Consider the following 6,324-nt stretch of genomic DNA (forward strand, 5'->3'; position numbering starts at 1 on the left):
AGACTTGTACTATAGGATATGTTAAAGATCATCCTTCAGGCAGAAGGAAAACATCATATATCTGAAAGGATTTGCATCTGGAATATATAATAAACTCTTGTATCTCAAAAATAAGAAGACGTATATTCCAATTAAAAATCCTTTAAATCTAATTAATAGATTTGAGTAAGCGTTTCACCAAAGAAGATATATAAATGAAGATGCGGAAGAGTGTGGAGAAATTGGAACTTTCATACAGCAATTGGAAATTATAGGTGGAACTGTTAAATGATATAGCCACTTTGAAAAACCATCTGGCAATTTCTTCCTAGGAATCTACCCAAGGGAATAAGAACATTTATCTATGCAAAGATGTATACCCAACTATTCATAGCAGCATTGTTCATTATTGCCTAGTTGGTAACAATCTAAATCTCCTTATTGAATGAAGACACCAACTTTTTGCATTCATACAATGCAATACCATTCAGCAATAAAAGTAATGGATTACTGATGCATTTTATACAACATGAATGAACCTCAAAAACACTATGCTAAATGAGATGTATACTTGCTAAGATTAAATGATAGACCCATGAAATTATACTATTCTGTTGTGGTTTTGTTTTTTTGTTTTTTGGCCATGCCATGCGGCTTGTGAGATCTCAGTTCCCCAACCAGGGACTGAACCTGGGCCACAGCAGTGAAAGCACTAAATCCTAACCACTACACCACCAGGGAACTCCCCTCTTTTTTTGTTTATATTTTCTATATAATAAAAAGTGGAAATAAGTAAAAAAATGTAAACTTCAGCAATTATTTTTTCAAAAAGGAGAGAGTTTCACCCTGAGATGGAACTTTCATGAGTAGGAACTATGTTTGTTAAGATAAGTGGCTAGAAGTGGAGTGGAGATTCAGTAATCTCTGAATCATTTATGTTTAATAGTAGAAATTTTGCTTATCAACTGTACTTTTCTAGGAATGTGATCATGAACAGTTTAAACTCTTCACCTAAGTTTCATCAATGCAATCCCTATGAAACTACCACTGGCATTTTTCACAGAACTATAACAAAAAATTTCACAATTTGTATGGAAACACGAAAGACCCTGAATAGCCAAAGCAATCTTGAGAACGAAAAACGGAGCTGGAGGAGTCAGGCTCCCAGACTTCAGACTATACTACAAAGCTACAGTAATCAAGACAGTATGGTACTGGCACAAAAACAGAAAGATATATCAATGGAACAGGATAGAAAGCCCAGAGATAAACCCACACACATATGGTCACCTTATCTTTGATAAAGGAGGCAGGAATGTACAGTGGAGAAAGGACAGCCTCTTCAATAAGTGGTGCTGAGAAAACTGGACAGCTACATGTAAAAGTATGAGATTAGATCACTCCCTAACACCATACACAAAAATAAGCTCAAAATGGATTAAAGACCTAAATGTAAGGCCAGAAACTATCAAACTCTTAGAGGAAAACATAGGCAGAACACTCTATGACATAAATCACAGCAAGATCCTTTTTGAACCACCTCCTAGAGAAACGGAAATAAAAACAAAAATAAACAAATGGGACCTAATGAAACATCAAAGCTTTTGCACAGCAAAGGAAACCATAAACAAGACCAAAGACAACCCTCAGAATGGGAGAAAATATTTGCAAATGAAACAACTGACAAAGGATTAATCTCCAAAATTTACAAGCAGCTCATGCAGCTCAATTAAAAAAAACAAAAAACCCAATCCAAAAATGGGCAGAAGACCAAAATAGACATTTCTCCAGAGAAGATATACAGACTGCCAACAAACACATGAAAGAATGCTCAACATCATTAATCATCAGAAAAATGCAAATCAAAACTACAATGAGGTATCACCTCACACCAGTCAGAATGGCCATCATGAAAAAATCTACAAACAATAAATGCTGGAAAGGGTGTGGAGAAAAGGGAGCCCTCTTGCACTGTTGGTGGGAATGTAAACTGATACAGCCACTATGGAGAACAGTATGGAGGTTCCTTAAAAAGTTAAAAATAGAACTACCATATGACCCAGCAATCCCACTACTGGGCATATACCCTGAGAAAACCATAATTCAAAGAGAGTCATGTACTAAAATGTTCCTTGCAGCTCTATTTACAATAGCCAGGACATGGAAGCAACCTAAGTGTCCATCAGCAGACGAATGGATAAAGAAGATGCGGCACATATGTACAATGGAATATTACTCAGCCATAAAAAGGAACGAAACTGAGTTATTTGTAGTGAGGTGGATGGTCCTAGAGACTGTCATTCAGAGTGAAGTAAGTCAGAAAGAGAAAAATAAATACCGTATGCTAACACATAAATATGGAATCTAAAAAAAAAATTAAATAATCATGAAGAACCTAGGGGCAAGACGGGAATAAAGATGCAGACCTACTAGAGAATGGACCTGAGGATATGGGGAGGGGGAAGGGTAAGCTGGGATGAAGTGAGAGAGTGGCATGGACATATAGACACTACCAAACGTAAAATAGATAGCTAGTGGGAAGCAGCCACATAGCACAGGGATATCAGCTCGGTGCTTTGTGACCGCCTGGAGGGGTGTGATAGGGAGGGTGGGAGGGAGGGAGACGCAAGAGGGAAGAGATATGGGAACATATGTATATGTATAACTGATTCACTTTGTTATAAAGTAGAAACTAACACACCATTGTAAAGCAATTATACCCCAATAAAGATGTTAAAAAAAAAACACAAACATAAACGTAAAACAAAAAATGAAATAAGAAACCTAAGCCCTAATATCAATAATTACATTAAATATATATGGTCTAAATATGAAAATTTAGAGACAGTGAGTGGCAGAGTAGGTGGGGAGGAAACGAGTCAACTGTATATTCTATACAATAAACTAAGTTCAAATATAATTACATAAGTTGGTTAAAAATAAAAGGATAGAAAAGATAAAATGCAAACATTAATCAAAAGAAAGTTGGAGTGTCTATCTTAATATCAGATGAAGTACAGAGCAAAGCCAAAAAATTATCAAGGACAGAGAGGGACATTACATAATGATAAAAGGATCAATATACCAAGAAGACATAGCAATCCTAAATGTGTACATATGAAACAACAAATGTGAAGCAAAAACTGATAGAGCTGAAAGGAAAAATAAACAAAACCAGAATCATAATTGGAGACTCCAACATCTCTCTCTCAATAACTGACAGAACAACCAGATGCAATAATTAATTCCCTCAAAGGATTGTAGTAAAGATTTATGGAACAAACGCCTGAGACCTTCAATACTCATCAGCAGGATATACAAAGTCAACCATAATAGACATGATCTCTGACTTTATGCAGATTATGTCTAGTGGGGAAGACATAATTAAACAGACATGTTCAAGTGTGGGTAAATGGAGTAGTGGAAATTCAGGCTCCTATGGGAGTTAAAAGGGCTTCTTTTCTTTGGGGGGATTTTATTTAATTTATTTTTTTTATACAGCAGGTTCTTACAAGTCATCCGTTTTATACACATCAGTGTATACATGTCAATCTCAAACTCCCAATTCATCACACCACCAACCCCACCCACCGCTGCTTTCCCCCCTTGGCGTCCATACGTTTGTTCTCTACATCTGTGTCTCAATTTCTGCCATGCAAAACGGTTAATCTGTACTATGTTTCTAGGTTCCACATATATAAGTTAATATGTGATATTTGTTTTTCTCTTTCTCTCTTACTTCACTCCATGACAGTCTCTAGATTCATCCACGTCTCTACAAATGACCCAATTTCGTTCCTTTTTATGGCTGAGTAATATTCCATTGTATATATGTACCACATCTTCTTTATCCATTCATCTGTCGATGGGCATTTAGGTTGCTTCCATGACCTGGCTATTGTAAAGAGTGCTGCAATGAATATTGGGGTGCATGTGTCTTTTTGAATTATGGTTTTCTCAGGGTATATGCCCAGTAGTGGGATTGCTGGGTCATATGGTAGTTCTATTTTTAGTTTTTAAGGAACCTCCATACTGTTCTCCATAGTTGCTGTATCAATTTACATTCCCACTAACAGTGCAAGAGGGTTCCCTTTTCTCCACACCCTCTCCAGCATTTGTTGTTTGTAGATTTTCTGATGATGCCCATTCTGACTGGTGTGAGGTAATACCTCCTTGTAGTTTTGATTTGCATTTCTCTAATAATTAGTGATGTTGAGCAGCTTTTCATGTGCTTCTTGGCCATCTGTTTGTCCTCTTCGGAGAAATGTCTGTTTAGGTCTTCTGCCCATTTTTTGATTAGGTTGTTTGTTTTTTTAATATTGAGCTGCATGAGCTGCTTATATATTTTGGAGATTAATCCTTTGTCGGTTGATTCATTTGCAAATATTTTTTCCCATTCTGAGGGTTGTCTTTTCGTCTTGTTTGTAGTTTCCTTTGCTGTGCAAAAGCTTTTAAGTTTCATTAGGTCCCATTTGTTTATTTTTCTTTTTATTCCCATTACTCTAGTAGGTGGATCAAAAAAGATCTTGCTGTGATTTATGTCAAAGTGTGTTCTTCCTGTGTTTTCCTCCAAGAGTTTTATAGTGTCTGGTCTTACATTTAGGTCTTTAATCCATTTTGAGTTTATTTTTGTGTATGGTGTTAGGGAGTGTTCTAATTTCATTCTTTTACATGTAGCTGTCCAGTTTTCCCAGCACCACTTACTGAAGAGACTGTCTTTTCTCCATTGTATATCCGTGCCTCCTTTGTCATAGATTAAGTGACCATAGGTGCGTGGGTTTATCTCTGGGCTTTCTATCCTGTTCCATTGATCTATATTTCTGTTTTTGTGCCAGTACCATATTCTCTTATATACTATAGCTTTGTAGTATAGTCTGAAGCCAGGGAGTCTGATTCCTCCAGCTCCGTTTTTTCCCCTCAAGACTGCTTTGGCTATTCAGGGTCTTTTGTATCTCCATACAAATTTTAAGGTTTTTTGTTCTAGTTCTGTAAAAAATGCCATTGGTAATTTGACAGGGATTGCATTGAATCTGTAGATTGCTTTGGGTAGTATAGTCATTTTCACAATATTGATTCTTCCAATCCAAGAACATGGTATATCTCTCCATCTGTGAGTATCATCTTTAATTTCTTTCAAGAGTGTCTTATAGTTTTCTGCATACAGGTCTTTTGTCTCCCTAGGTAGGTTTATTCCTAGGTGTTCTATTCTTTTTGTTGCAATGGTAAATGGGAGTGTTTCCTTAATTTCTCTTTCAGATTTTTCATCATTAGTGTATAGGAATGCAAGAGATTTCTGTGCATTAATTTTGTATCCTGCAACTTTACCAAATTCATTGATTAGCTCTAGTAGTTTTCTGGTGGCATCTTTAGGATTCTCTATGTATAGTATCATGTCATCTGCAAACAGTGACAGTTTTACTTCTTCTTTTCCAGTTTGTATTCGGCAATCTTCTCTGATTGCCGTGGCTAGGACTTCCAAAACTATGTTGAATAATAGTGGTGAGAGTAGACATCCTTGTCTTGTTCCTGATCTTAGTGGAAATGTTTTCAGTTTTTCACCATTGAGAATGATGTTTGCTGTGGGTTTGTCATCTATGGCCTGTATTGTGTTGAGGTATGTTCCCTCTATGCCGACTTTCTGGAGAGTTTTTATCATAAATGGGTGTTGAATTTTGTCAAAAGCTCTTTCTGCATCTATTGTGACGATCATATAGTTTTTATTCTTCAATTTTTTAATATGGTGTATCACATTGATTTATTTGCATATATTGAAGAATCCTTGCATCCCTGGGATAAATCCCACTTGATCATGGTATATGATCCTTTTGATGTATTGTTGGATTATGTTTGCTAGTATTTTGTTGAGGATTTTTGCAGCTATATTCATCAGTGATATTGGTCTGTAATTTTCCTTTTCTGTAGTATCTTTCTCTGGTTTTGGTATCAGGGTGATGGTGGCCTCATAGAATGAGTTTGGGAGTGTTCCTTCCTCTGCAATTGTTTGGAAGAGTTTGAGAAGGATGAGTGTTAGCTCTTCTCTAAATGTTTGGTAGAATTCACCTGTGAAGTCATCTGGTCCTGGACTTTTGTTTATTGGAAGAATTTTAATCACAGTTTCAATTTCAATACTTGTGATTAGTGTGTTCATAGTTTCTATTTCTTCCTGTTTCAGTGTTGGAAGGTTATACCTTTCTAAGAATTTGTCCATTTCTTCCAGGTTGTCCATTTTATTGGCATAGAGTTGCTTGTAGTAGTCTCTTAGGATGCTTTGTATTTCTGCAGTGTCTGTTGTAACTTCTCCTTTTTCATTTCTAATTTTATTGATTTGATTCCTCTCCCTCTCTC

Source organism: Tursiops truncatus, chromosome 4 (genome assembly GCF_011762595.2).
Source record: "Tursiops truncatus isolate mTurTru1 chromosome 4, mTurTru1.mat.Y, whole genome shotgun sequence".
In the NCBI taxonomy this organism is placed as follows: Eukaryota; Metazoa; Chordata; class Mammalia; order Artiodactyla; family Delphinidae; genus Tursiops; species Tursiops truncatus.